The sequence below is a fragment of the Ascaphus truei genome, chromosome 1 (genome assembly GCF_040206685.1).
Source record: "Ascaphus truei isolate aAscTru1 chromosome 1, aAscTru1.hap1, whole genome shotgun sequence".
Classification (NCBI taxonomy): domain Eukaryota; kingdom Metazoa; phylum Chordata; class Amphibia; order Anura; family Ascaphidae; genus Ascaphus; species Ascaphus truei.
Genome location: NC_134483.1, coordinates 510,394,802 through 510,409,697, shown reverse-complemented (window position 1 = coordinate 510,409,697; position 14,896 = coordinate 510,394,802). Strand labels below are relative to the sequence as shown.

General features: G+C 51.6%; 1 protein-coding gene across 1 annotated transcript in view; it reads left to right on the top strand.

Moving 5' to 3' along the window:
• The first annotated feature begins 2,730 nt into the window (after positions 1–2,730).
• HGFAC (HGF activator) overlaps positions 2,731–14,896 on the top strand; it is a 218,990-nt gene continuing 206,824 nt past the window's right edge. The window contains exon 1 of the mRNA XM_075570181.1: positions 2,731–3,166. The gene's annotated coding sequence lies outside the window, so the exon portion shown is untranslated. The remainder of the gene's footprint in view (positions 3,167–14,896) is intronic.

Sequence of the window (14,896 nt, the reverse complement as noted above, 5' to 3'; positions counted from 1 at the left end):
GCCGTCTGAATCATGGTAGGGAGAAATTTACAGAGGCCTTGCAACTCCCCCGGCATTAATTTAAATGCCCTCGGGAAGCACATAGGGCCTCTGTAAACCCTGCACCCCCCGCAGCGAATATTGCCCCCCCCCTCCACTTTGCGCACCGCTGGTTTAGTGTATAGAAAGGTGGTGAGAGAGACCCCATAGCTATCCATAAGAGTTGCAGGAGTTGTTGCTGTAACTAAGAGAAGCTGCAGTGTTCTCTCCTATGCTGGTGTCTGGCCTGGAATCCTGTTTCAGAGGAGGAGAGAACAAGAGAAATCTCTGCAAGGAGGTTCCTGCAACTAGGTCAGCATGTTTCTCCAGTTTTCCCCGGTTGTGTATGTGTTTGTGAAAAAAACAAGGTCAATTCTCAGCAACAGGTCTTCACCCTCAAGATGTCCCTGGACCTACACTCCCAGCCACTGGCCACCAGGAGCAGTCCTTGCTCTTCCCTTACCCTCTGGTAGGGTAGGGGGAATAGTCTTCCATCACTTCCCACAGGGAGGACCTCAGTAAGTAGAGCCCTGCACTTCTTGGTTGGATAGACTAGCCTCTCTCAGTAGTAGAGGCAACTGCCTAAATTGAGGAAGTGCAGCTCCTTAAGTCAGTTCCAGTAAGAACCAGCCCCTTGTCCCTGATTGGACAGCAGGCCTGATTGCACTAACTTCTCTGACTCACTGAGCTGCAAGGTGTGGGGAAAAACCATGATTACTCCTGGCACCTACCCTTACTAGGGATTACTGCCTCGAGGATGGCAGACTTGTAGCCCCAAACCAGCCAGGGCTACACTAACATAACACAAACTCTTGAGTGTAGCAAAATGACAATTTGGTTTATATTAATCAATCATTTACCAATAGATTTAAAGTGTTTGCTCTTTGATATGGTCAATCACATAAAAACATGCACTGACTATTTTAAAAGTTTTAAAAGTTTTAAAAGTTTTAAATAAGTCTGTAAGAGATGTGTGCAGAGGTACGTTTAATGGAGACCGATTAAATAAAATCCTGGCTTTATTTCACCTGTTCCTTTAACAAGGCAAAACATGCAAAAAGAAACAAAATAAAGGCCTACTCCACTTTGGAGAATAACTAAACTTTTGCTCCAGGCCTTTCTAACTGGGTGGGTAGCTAAACTAGTTACAACCCCAAATATATATATATAGATACACAACGGTCCAACAAGAAAGTCTCTCATCTTTTTCTGTTGTTGTAGCTGTAGGCTTTTGCAGTCCAATCGCTCCCAGATATAACAGTCTGGTCTTTCCTCTGTCAGCATAGTTGTATGCACAGGAAAAACTCTGGTCTGTCCTCCGTCTCCTGTCAGCCCAAATGTGAGCTACGGAATCTCTCTCCTGTGTCTCACATGAGGCTTTTTATAGAGCTCTCATTAGTCCAGGTGGAGACTAGGTTATTGAGTGGCTGCAATTAACTATCTCTCTGCTGGATTCTCAGAGCTCTGAGGCTGCTTTATTTAAACAGGGATCTGTCCCTTTTACAGAGTCCAATCAGGGAAAAGCTAAAAACGGTGACATTTGAACAATTTAGAGAAACTTGTCGGGACACCGGGACGTTTAATGAAAATCCAGGGCTGTCCCAGCTAAACCTGGATGTGTGGATACCGAATTAAAATCAACCTGCTAAATGTACCACTCCCATTAGTTCACGTTGCACCTAGGAAGGCCTGTACTCTTCAGTTAGAAGATCACTGCATTATGTTCTTCAGGCTGATGTGAAACTCTTCTCCGCTCTCGTGGCAATGTGCGCTTAAATAGGCTGGCTATGTGAAGTCCACCTGAACATTGTTTAGTTCAACACAATATTAGGCAATTATCCAAACCACTGCTAATTTAAATAATGGAAAATTAGGGACAGCTGGTTGCTGTAGATGATTGTATTGTAGATGATAAAGAGCTAAAAGACATAGAGAAGGAACAGGATTAATCTCCCTTGCACATCGTTTAATAAAATCCTAACAATAGACCATGAACAGTCTTCTAGAGTCAGAACTCAGATTATAAATGACTTACGGGGCTACCCTCACTGTTTGAACACTTTCTGCATTTAATATTTATTTTCCTTCATTTACAAATCATCATCGTCCTAGTGTTCTTTCGCCTCTGAAAAGAACCAGTTCTAAAACAAAAAAGGAACAACCCTCAATTTCTTGCAGGTAGGAATGCCATAAATGTATTGCAAATGTAAATAATTTAATGCCAATCAGCAAAATATTCAGCATCAGAAGCTTCCTCCCATTCTTCTTACACAGAGACTTGTATTTTAACGCATGCAGCTCATTACCCGATCTGGACTGGTCTGCCTTTCATTTTTAATGCAGATGAAACTGATACCTGACAAAAATGTGATCTTAAACTGTGCAAAAATGTGTGTGGTTTTTTTGTTTGAGGGGGGGTTATTATGTGAATGGTGGGAGTGGGGTAATATGTGAATCTCGTGGGGGGGGGGGGGGTTATTTGTGTAGCCCTGGTAAGATTAAGGGCTATATTTCTATCCTCCTCCTGTGCAGTAAACCCTGTTAAGGGCAGGTTTGCCAGGAGTTATCATGGGTTTCCCCCACCTCAAGCACTTGCCCTGATTGGTGAAGGTAGGTCACCTGACCCTGTGTCCAATCAAGAGACACGGGGTGGTGCCTGCTGAAATCATAAAGAGCAGTGCACTTCCTATTTAGTGACACAAGTGTCTGCCTAGTCTGTCTGACAGAGTTGGTAGTGAGTTAGGTTCCTGATGAGTAGAGCTGATAGGTGGACCAAATACATTTTACCCTGCCTAGGGGGCAAGGGAAGAGCTAGCCACACTCTGGGTGCTCCTAAGGCCCAGAGTGGAGGCAGGGACAACCTACAGGAGTACAGCTGGCTGCTGGTTCCTATGTGATACCTGATTGTATGCTGCAAAGAGAGAGAACAATAAAGAGCTGCTGCTAATTATAAAAGACTTGTGTGGAGACTGGAATCTCTCATCCCTGGGAGGGGATTCTGTAGTAGGGATTCCACCCCGTATCCCTGGGGCTTACTACGGATGGAGGCACTGCACCATTGAAGGAGAACGAAGGCATCTACCCCAGAAACCTGTCCTGTTGTCCCCCATGTCATCGCGGGAGACTCAGGCCCTCCTGTTGCCAGCAGGTATGCAGCACACAGAGACATGTAGCCAGACCATGAAACACCCTAGGGTACCCAATATGAGGTTGGGGGGGGGGGGGGTCGATGGGTTACATTTGTATGGGGGGGGGGTGAGGGGTTATTATGTGTATTGGGGAGAGAGAGAGGGATGGGAGCATGAGGGAGAGAGACGGTGGGGGCATGAGAGAGAGGGGTGGGGGATGGAGAGGTGGGGGTGTGAGTGAGGGAGAGGTGAGGGAGAGAGAGGGAGAGGTGGGGGTCGTGAGAGAGAGAGGTGGGGTCGAGGGAGAGAGGTGAAAGAGAGGTTGGGATGTGGGAGAGACAAGTGGGGGCATGGGAGAGAGAGAGATGTGGGGGGGCGTGGGAGAGAGAGAAAGATGGGGACGTGGGAGAGAGAAAGGTGGGGGAGAGGGAGAGAGAGGTGGGGGTCATGAGGGAGAGAGAGAGTTGGGGGTAGTGAGGGATAGAGAAAGGTGGTGGTCGTGTGGGAGAGAGAGAGTTAGAGATAGTGAGGGAGTGAGAGCGGTGGGGGTCGTGAGGCCAAGAGAGAGGTGGGGGTCGTGAGGAAGAGAGAGAGGTGGGTGTCGTGAGGGAGAGAGAGAGGTGGGGGTCGTGAGGAAGGGAGAGAGGTGGGTGTCGTGAAGGAGAGAGAGAGGTGGGGATAGTGAGGGAAAGAGAGGTGGGTGTCGTGAGGGAGAGAGGTGGGGGTCGAGGGAGAGAGGTGAAAGAGAGGTTGGGATGTGGGAGAGACAAGTGGGGGCATGGGAGAGAGAGAGATGTGGGGGGGCGTGGGAGAGAGAGAAAGATGGGGACGTGGGAGAGAGAAAGGTGGGGGAGAGGGAGAGAGAGGTGGGGGTCATGAGGGAGAGAGAGAGTTGGGGGTAGTGAGGGATAGAGAAAGGTGGTGGTCGTGTGGGAGAGAGAGAGTTAGAGATAGTGAGGGAGTGAGAGCGGTGGGGGTCGTGAGGCCAAGAGAGAGGTGGGGGTCGTGAGGAAGAGAGAGAGGTGGGTGTCGTGAGGGAGAGAGAGAGGTGGGGGTCGTGAGGAAGGGAGAGAGGTGGGTGTCGTGAAGGAGAGAGAGAGGTGGGGATAGTGAGGGAAAGAGAGGTGGGTGTCGTGAGGGAGAGAGGTGGGGGTCGTGAGGGACAGAGGGGGGGGCGTGAAGGAGAGAGAGAGGTGGGGGTCGTGAGGCAGAGAGATTGGTAGGGGTTGTGAGGCCGAGAGAGATGTGGGGGTCATGAGGAAGAGAGAGAGGTGGTGGTGGTGTGGGAGAGAAAGTGGTGGGGGTTGTGAGGGAGAGTTAGAGAAAGGTGGGGGAATGGGAGAGATGTGGGGGCATGGGAGAGAGGGGGGGGCAGGAGAGAGGTGGGGTCAGTATGGGAGAGAGAGGTGGGCGTGGTGTGGGAGAAAGAGGTGGGGGTGGGTGTTGAGGGAAAGAGAGAGGTGGGGGTGTTGAGCGAAAGAGAGAAGTGGAGGTCATGAGGGAAAGAGGTGGAGGTGGTGAGGAAGAGAGAGAGGTGGAGGACATGAGGGAGAGAGGTGGAGGTCTTGAGGGAGAGAGGAGGGTTCATGAGGGAGAGAGGTGGGGGCGCTGGATAAAGGTGGGGCGTGGGAGAGGTGTGGGCGGTGTGGAGGAGGTGGGGGTCACTGAGGGAGAGAGATGGGGGTGTTGAGGGAAAAAGAGATGGGGGTCGCGAGGGAAAGAGAGAGGTGGGGGTTGTGAGGGAGAGAGAGAGGTGGGGGTCATGAGGGAGAGAGGTGGGAGTCGTGAGGCAGAGAGAGAAGTGGGGGTCATGAGGAAGAGAGAGGGGTGAGTGTGGTGTGGGAGAGAAAGAGGTGGGGGTCATGAGGGGGAGAGAGAGGTGAGGGCGTGAGGGAGAGAGGTGGGTGTCGTGGGGGAGAGAGATGTGGGGGTTGTGAGGGAGAGGGAGGTTGGGGGTCATGAGGGAGAGAGGTGTTGGTCGTGAGGGAGAGAGTTGGGGTCATGAGGGGGAGAGGTTGGGGTTGTGAGGGAAAGAGAGAGGTGGGGATCGTGATGAGAGAGTGAGGTGGGGGTCATGAGGGAGAGAGAGTTGGAGGTCATGATGGAGAGAGACGTGGGGGTTGTGAGGGATACAGGTGGGGGTCATGAGGGAGAGAGGTGGGGTTCATGAGGGAGAGAGGTGGGCGTCATGAGGGAGAGAGGTGGGGTTGTAAGGGTGAGAGGAGGGAGAGGTGAAGGATAGAGAGAGGTGGGGGTCGTGAGGGAGAGAGAGAGGTGGGGGTCATGAGGGAGAGAGCAGTGGGGGTCGTGAGGGAGAGAGGGCCATTTTAAGCAGTTTGGAACTGTCGGGCCGCAACTTTTTTATGTCTGCCTCTGTGATTTCTCCTTCATAATAAACACCCACATGTGGCGTCACTGCTCCAGCTGCAGCTTGTTTGTGTCAATGAATGTGTAAGGAGAACGGAGAGGAGGACACAAAACAAGTATGTGTTGGAACAGTATCTGAGGCCTTGGTGAGGCATCAATTAGAGCTATTTAGAAGGTTAAATACAGTACAATGCAGTTCAGTTCCAGTGAGTAAGAAAAAAGAACAAAAGAAGATGATTAAGTGAGTGTAAAGAAAGTCTTCAAAGAAGTGTACATAAGGCAAAAATTATTTAACACTTTCACAATGTGTTGCAAGCCTGTGGCAGTCAATTAGTTAAAAAAAGATGGTGCTACGAAATCCAATGTTATGCTTAATGTTTTCTGAAAACTGCCAAATTCTCTTTAGAAATATTTCCATTCCCGCTTAGCAACATCAGCTGGAGCTCCAAAAACGTCAAAACACTGTAAAATGTGAATGCTCGACTCTTTGTGTATGTTTCTTCTGCACAGATTTTTAGATATTGATCCTGAAAGCCTAACTTTTGACAGCGTGGCATAACACAGATACACCACACACAATATTCAGTACATTCTGGCTTAGCTAGGAAGTAATCAGAAGCCCATATCTCGCTGAGTAAATTATGGTGCAGCAAAGAGTTGTTGCAGTTATCATAAGTTTTTAATTATATACTGTAGCAAGCTCTTGTACATTTCCCACTGGCAGACGTTTAGTGATAGAAATCGCAGAGCACTGACGGATTTTCTAATTCTGATTTATTAAAGCCAAAAACATACAACGTTTCGGCCTAGTGGTCTTTCTCAAGTGATAAAGTGGCATAATGATAATGTCCTGTACAATCCCTTATATAGCCCCACCATTCCTACGATGCCTTCGTGAATTATCCTAAATGATTAGCAGGTGTGTTACTGCACAAGAAACTCCCTCTGTTCAAAATATCCATCCTGTCTTGACGTCATCAATGCTTAAAGAGGGGGCGTCACATGCACCACACGGAGAAAAAAACGGCAATGACGCATCACCTGACGCTCGCATCACTCATCTCTTATCACACAGTCAGGGTTAAGGGTATCAGTCACATCAGGTTCTCCACAGTTTGCCACCCTGGTCTCCTGGTAGGCGTTGGAGTGATGGCTTTCGGGTTCTGCTTCCTGAATGGTAGGAGACTCTTGGCTGGCAAGAGCCTGGCTCTGACTGCAGGTAACGGCCCTGATCTGGCCACCTTCTAATTCGAAGTGGCAGACTAGCTGGCACAGGTCATTACCCAGTAGACTCTTGCTGTCTAGCCTGGGGGAGCACCCACACATCTCGCCTCTGCTGGCTCCCCAATCAAGGAACCACGGGCAACATGGAGGGACTGGCAGGCTCCATCAGGCATCTTCACCCGCATGCCTTCTCTGGGTAAAAGTTCTCTGGTTGGACTATATCAGGTCAGACCAGACATCGGTCTTGGGGCTTGCGATCATGGCCCCCGAGACTGGGTTTGCTGCCAGGGTGAAGTTGGGGCTATTGGCCCACATATGACCCACCAGGCCTCACAAATAGCACTTACATTTGTGCACGAATTCTATTGTCCGGGTATAGTTTGGGGTGCGCTGGATGGGCGGTTATATCTCCAACTAGGGTAGCTCTGCCTTCTGTGGGGACGGGAATTATGTGTTCCATTGGTTGGGGTACTTGTCGGGCTTGGCGGAAGAATTGTGGACGCACTGCCACAAATTCAACTGCCATCTTGGTGGCCACCTTAAAGGAGTCTGGTTTTCAGTCGATGACTCTAAAGCTGCCAATGTTACTCACAGACACATTGAAGCGGATGTGGGTGGGGTGCCCAACTCAATGGATTGCCAACCTAGTCCATGTAACATTTTGCAATGGTGTTTATTGTAATTACATAAGATATAAAGGTATATTGATTTGAATTTGGGGTGCTTTATCATATTCAGTACAACGTGCTATAGTCAATACTTGCCATTATTATATGTTGCGCAATACACTTTCTGACCATGGGAGTTAGGCTACTTTTTTTTCTATAAAACCCACCCAGTTCAGTATAGATTTTGGACAATAACATGTCTATATGCAAATTAAATGTTAGAGGGCAGTCTAGTTATATACTTAAATATTAAAAGCTAACTGAGGTTAGTTTAGTATTAGAGTTGGCTCTAATCAGTAGCTCTGTCGTTGAAACCTTTAGAAATGTAGTCTTTAGCCCAAACATCATGGTTACTGTTTTGACAGAACAAATTAGAAATCCCAAAAAGAAATCCACTTTGTTGCACACCACCAAATAATTCCCCTGACGAAGCTCCGTACTGGAGGGTAACGTGCCCCGGGCACGTCACCCACGTCATCAGACACCGCTATGGGTCTGTTTTTATGATGTATGGCTGTTCTTGCTAGTGTAGCCCCCTGTAAACAGCACAGGCTATACCTATCTTCCTCTTACTGTGGTAAGTCCTGTTAAGGGCAGGCACCAGTAGTTATCATGGGTTTTCCCCCTTCCTAGCCCTGAGTGGTAGACGCAGGCCCCTGACTCTGCTGCAGGCACGAGACAGAGGGGAGGCTCTGCTGACATCATTAGGGGTGGGGCTGACTCTATATTTAGCAGCCGCTCCTGTAAGTGACGAGTCTGTTAGTCCTGGGCTAGTTCGATGCCTGTTCTGTCCGAGGAGTTGGAGGAGACAGTGCGGTATCACCGTTGCCGTCGTGCAGGAGCAAAGAGAGGAGTAGAGAGACTAAGCCACTTTGAGTAGAGCTGATAGCACAATAGACCCGGTGGACCAATGCCCCTCACCCCGCTGCTGGGGGTGATGGGGAGAATCCAGTCTCCACCCAGAGGCTAACCTCTGAGGTGGGCTGCGGGGTATTGACACCCCAGCCCACACCATCCTGTCGGAGGAGAGACTTGGAGGGAAGGAGAGGAGGAGAGTGAATAACGGGGCTTTGCTGTTGTTGTTGTGGCTGCTGGTCGCCACTACATTTGGAGTCGCTGATCTGACCAATAAAGAGACTATACTTTATACCAAGACTGTGTTGTGAGTTTGGAGCATTCAACCCCTGGACCAGGGAGGTTCTTCTGTACGGGTCCTATCCCATACTCCTGGGAGTATAGAAGATGGAGGCGCTGCACCACTAAGAAAGTATGGAGGCTACCACCCCAGAAGCCTGGTCCTGTCTCCCCAATAACAACGCGGGAAGCTCAGGCCCTCTTGTTCCACGCAGGTATGCACCACCACTACGCATGTAATCTGCCCTCACGCACCCTAGACACCACAGATGAGTCTGGGGGGGGGGGGGGAGGAATAAGGGTTACACTACTTTATATTAACTTGGGGGATTTAAAGGCCGGTTAGTCAATCACTTATTAGCTGGTCCTCTTGCAGTGGAAGTTACACTCTGATCCTTCTTCAGTCATCACCATCAGGCTATATTATGTGTTGAGATTAGGCATTTGCCTATTACCATTATCACACTTATTCCTATAGCTTATAGTGGTGTGTCATCTTGCTATACATTGTATCAGGTGTATCTATTAGTTGGTAACTATTATCCACCAGCCACTTTACTAGCACAGAGTGACCAGTTCTATATCTACCTGCGCTGACTCATATTGCTATACTGTAGGTATTTATGTAGTGCTTCTTTCAACACTCCTGGTGGCTACTACTATAGTTATATATTTATCGTCAATCCCCCATTGGCTTTATACATTGGTGATTTTATTTCCATCACCATTGTGCACATGGTTATCTATGTTCTAACCAGGCCATTTAGCCATAACTTTTGAGAGGATAAGAGATTATATTTAACCATCATCTCTCCTTTTTAGCTTCACACCTGGTATTTTTTCAACCAGTATAACCAGTGAAGCTTAAGTAGCTATGCCGCCTACATTTCATATATATTTTAATCACTGGTTCTATTTATACAGTGATATATGTTTTATGTAAGCCTCTTTTCGAATAAAGTTATTTTCTATATATTTATTTATTTGGTGGTGTGCAACAAAGTGGATTTCTTTTTGGGAGCCCTTAATTGTTCTCTAATGTGTTTTGTTTAGCTAAGTCCTGGGGTGCGCAAACTTCTTGAGTTGTGCCCCCCTGCCCGGGAGCCGCAGCGTTCGCGCCCCCCCCCCTCTCCAAGGACTCGGCGTCAAATGACATTGCGGGTCATGTGACGTCACGTGACCCCGCGTTGCCATGACGTGTCGCAGAAGACCTGGCAGAGAGCAGGTAAGTGGAGTTACAAAGGCCTCACGCCTCCCCCAGTAGGCGGACCTGACGAAGCAAGAGACCACTCGCGTTAGTTAAATTTCCCGCTAGGAAAAGGGGGGGGGAAAGGGAGGGGGGGGGGAAAGGGACAGTGGACAGGAGGAGGGGAGGGGGTGAGGGACAGTGGACAGGAGGAGGGGAGGGGGGAGGGACAGTGGACAGGATGAGGGGAGGGGGGGAGGGACAGTGGACAGGAGGAGGGGAGGGGGGAGGGTCAGTGGACAGGAGGAGGGGAGGGGAGGAGGGACAGTGGACAGGAGGAGGGGAGGGGGGGAGGGACAGTGGACAGGAGGAGGGGAGGGGGGAGGGACAGTGGACAGGAGGAGGGGAGGGGGGAGGGACAGTGGACAGGAGGAGGGGAGGGGGGAGGGACAGTGGAAAGGAGGAGGGGAGGGGGGGAGGGACAGTGGACAGGAGGGGAGGGGGGGAGGGACAGTGGACAGGAGGAGGGGAGGGGGAGAGGGACAGTGGATGGGAGCGGGGGGGACAGTGGATGGGAGGGGGGGGACAGTGGACGGGAGGGGGGGGACAGTGGATGGGAGGGGGGGGACAGTGGATGGGAGGGGGGGACAGTGGATGGGAGGGGGGGCACAGTGGTTGGGAGGGGGGGACAGTGGACGGGAGGGGGGGGGCAGTGGACGGGAGGGGGGGACAGTGGACGGGAGGGGGGGGTCAGTGGATGGGAGGGGGGGGAGTGGATGGGAGGGGGGGGGGACAGTGGACGGGAGGGGGACAGTGGACGGGAGAGGGGGAGGACAGTGGACGGGAGGGGGGGACAGTGGATGGGAGGGGGGGACAGTGGATGGGAGGGGGGGACAGTGGACGGGATGGGGGGACAGTGGACAGGAGGGGTGGCAGTGGACAGGAGGGGGGGGCAGTGGACAGGAGGGGGGGCACACACACACACACACACACACACACACACACACAGTGACACACACACACACACACACACACACACACACACACACACACACACACACACACACACACACACACACACACACACACACACACACACACACACACACACACACACACACTGTAACACACACACACACACAGTGTCACACACAGTGTCACACACAGTGTCACACACACACACACACACACACACACACACACACACACACACACACACACACACACACACACACACACACACACACACACACACACACACACACACACACACACACACACACACACACAGTGTCCCCCCACACACACACAGTGTCCCCCCACACACACACAGTGTCCCACACACACACACACACACACACAGTGTCCCCCCCCACACACACAGTGTCACCCCCCACACACACAGTGTCACACACACACACAGTGAGACACACACACACACACAGTGAGACACACACACACACACGTCACCTCTCCTTCCGGCCGCCGCCATCTTAGTTAGTCCGTGAGGGAGGAAGGGGTCCTTCCGGGCGCCGCCATCTTAGGTGCCGCGTGGCAGGTGCAGGCTGCCTGCCCACTGCCTGTCGGAGCACCGGGGGGGAGGTGAGCAGAGCACCGGGGGGAGGTGAGCGGAGCACTGGGGGGGGAGGTGAGCGAAGCACCGGGGGGGGGAGGTGAGCGGAGCACCGGGGGGGAGCTGAGCAGAGCACCGGGGGGTAGCTGAGCGGAGCACCGGGGGGGAGGTGAGCGGAGCACCGGGGGGGAGCTGAGCGGAGCACCGGGGGGGAGGTGAGCGGAGCACCGGGGGGGAGCTGAGCGGAGCACCGGGGGGGAGCTGAGCGGAGCACCGGGGGGGAGCTGAGCGGAGCACTGGGGGGGAGCTAAGCGGAGCACCGGGGGAGAGGTGAGCGAAGCACCGGGGGAGAGGTGAGCGGAGCACCGGGGGGGAGGTGAGCGGAGCACCGGGGGGGAGCTGAGCGGAGCACCGGGGGGAGCTGAGCGGAGCACCGGGGGGGAGGTGAGCAGAGCACCGGGGGGGAGGTGAGCGGAGCACCGGGGGGAGACACGGGGAGAGGAGGAGGTGCGCGCGGGTCACGATGACTTGGATTTCAGGCTGATGTTCGGGGAGGAAGAGGCGGAGCCTCCAGGACCGGCAGGTAAGAGACCGGGAGATGTGCTGCTAACACTGTGAGCCCCACAACACCCCCCCCCCCTACCGTGTGTGTCTGTGTGTCTGTGTGTCTGTGTGTCTGTGTGTGTCCTTTGGCCTGTCACTCCGCCTCAGGCCAATGAGAGGTGTGCTGGGGCGGGCGGGCCAAAGGACCAATGAGATTTCCCCTAGGGACAGAGGCCATGCAGACAGGCATACAGTGCTTTCACAAATATAGTATAAGATAGATATTATTTCTAGGGGAGCGCCAGAGTCTTTTCTCTAAACTACTTACAATTATCACCATTATTATTTGGTCTATTAGAAGATTTAGTAGTTGATCATCAGCCTTCGTGTGTCTTTACTGTTTTGACAGTGTTAAAAAACCCTTTTTGTTTTGAGTGATCCAGCTTTCGACCTTTGAGAAATTAGATTACAGAACATGCTGAAGGTCGGAGAGGCTGGAGCAGCGTGCATATAAGTATTGTACATATGCATAAAGGATGTCTTACAAACTGTGGACTGGTCATTAATAAAGACAAAAAAGAGTTATGTCCCCAAAACAGAGCCTTTGGGGACTCAGAGGTAACATTTGAGTGGTTAGAGTCAGAGCCTGATCTAAACACATATTGGGATCTTCCTGATTAATAACGGTGAAACTAGTTTAAAACCAATTAAGGGTGTGTGGTCAAATCTAAGAGTATTGAAGATTGTTTAACAAGATACTGCGGTCAACAATAATGAAAGACTTAGCAAAATCTACGAATATTACACCAGTCAATTGTGTTCCATTTCACACTGGTAATAATTGCATTCTTTAAGAGGGTTGCTTCTCTGGAGCAGGGCCACCAACAGAATTGTGGGGGCCCAGGACAAATTTGAAGAATGGGGCCCCTGCAAATGTTACATAATCACATTCAGTTTACTTTGCTCCATCATGTCTCTTTGTTCCCCCCTCTCCCTCGTCTCTTTCTCTCTACTTTTCTCCCTAGTGTCTTTCTCTCTCACATCCTTTGTCATTCCATCTTTTCCCATTCTGTTTCTCTGTTCTCTCCTTCTCTCATGTATTTCTCTTCTTTCCCCAGCATGACTCTCTCCTCTCCTCCCCCCAGTATGTCTCTCTCCTCCCCCCCAGTATGTCTCTCTCCTCCCCCCCAGCATGTCTCTCTCCTCTTCACCACAGCATGACTCTCTCCTCTCCCCCCAGCATGTCTCTCTCCTCTCCCCCGTATGTCTCTCTCATCTCCCGCAGCATTTCTCTCTCCTCTCTCCCCCTAGCATGTCTCTCTTCTCTCTCTCCTCTCTCCCCTTAGCATGTCTTTCTCCTCTCTCCCCTTAGCATGTCTCTCTTCTTCCCCCCCAGTATGTCTCTCTCCTCTCTCTCTCCAGCACCTCTCTCCTCTCTCCCCCAAGCATGTCTCTCTCCCCCTAGCATGTCTTTCTCCTCTCTCCCCCTAGCATGTCTCTGTCCTCTTCTTCCCCCCCCCAGTATGTCTCCCTCCTCTCTCTCTCCAGCATGTATCTCTCCTCTCCCCCAAGCATGTCTCTCTTCCCCTAGCATCTCTCCCTCCTCTTCTCCCCCCCAGTATGTCTCACTCCTCTCCCTCTCCAGATTATCTCTTTCCTCTCTCCCCTAGCATATCTCTTTCCTCTCTCCCCTAGCATATCTCTCTCCTCTACCTAGCATATCTCTTTTCTCTCTCCCCCCAGCACGTCTCTCTTCTCTCTCCCCCTAGCATGTCTCTCTTCTCTCTCCCCCTAGCATCTCTCTTCTCTCTCCCCCTAGCATGTTTCTCTCCTATCTCCCTTAGCATGTCTCTCTCCTCTTCTCCCCCCAGTATGTCTCTCTTCTCCCTCTCCTGCACTTCTCTCCTCTCTCCCTCTAGCATGTCTCATCTCTCTCCCCCTAGCATGTCTCTCTCCTCTCTACTTCTAGCATGTCTCTCTCCACTTCTCCCTCCCAGTAGGTCTCTCCCTCCTCCCCCTCCAGCACGTCTCTCTCCTCTCTCCCCCTAGCATGTCTCTCTTCTCTCTCCCCCTAGCATGTTTCTCTCCTATATCCCTTAGCATGTCTCTCTCCTCTTCTCCCTCCCAGTAGGTCTCTCCCTCCTCCCTCTCCAGCACGTCTCTCTCCTCTCTCCCCCTAGCATGTCTCTCTTCTCTCTCCCCCTAGCATGTTTCTCTCCTATATCCCTTAGCATGTCTCTCTCCTCTTCTCCCTCCCAGTAGGTCTCTCCCCTCTCCCTCTCCAGCACGTCTCTCTCCTCTCTCCCCCTAGCATGTCTCTCTTCTCTCTCCCCCTAGCATGTCTCCCTCCCCCTAGCATGTCTCTCTCCTCTTCTTCACCCCAATATGTCTCTCTCCTCTCCCTCTCCAGCATGTCTTTCTCCTCTCTCCCCTAGCAAGTCTCTCTCCTCTTCTCCCCCCAGTATCTCTCTCCTCTCCCTCTCCAGCACGCCTCTCTGCCCCTAGCATGTCTCTCTCCTCTTCTCCCCCCAGTATGTCTCTCTCCTCTCCCTCTCCAGCACGCCTCTCTGCCCCTAGCATGTCTCTCTCCTCTTCTCCCCCCAGTATGTCTCTCTCTACCTCTCCAGCATGCCTCTCTGCCCCTAGCATGTCTCTCTCCTCTTCTCCCCCCAGTATGTCTCTCTCCTCTCCCTCTCCAGCACGCCTCTCTCCTCTCTTCCCCTAGCATGTCTTTCTCCTCTACCCCTCAGGATGTCTCTCTCCCCCCAGCATGTATTTCTCTCCTCTCCCCCTACATGTCTCTCTTCTCTTCCCTCACCTGCATGTCTCTCTCCTCTCCTAGTCCCTACATGCCTTTCTCTCTCCTCTCCCTCACATCATGTCTCTCTCCTCTCCCCTCAGCATATCTCTCTCCCCTCATCCTGTCGTTCTCTTTTTACACTGTTCATCTCATTATTTCTCTGTATCCCCCTCAAGTCTTTATCTGATTTCCCCCTCATGTCTTTTATCCTCTCCCTCTCCTCTTTTCTCACACATGCCATTTTCTTTATTTAAT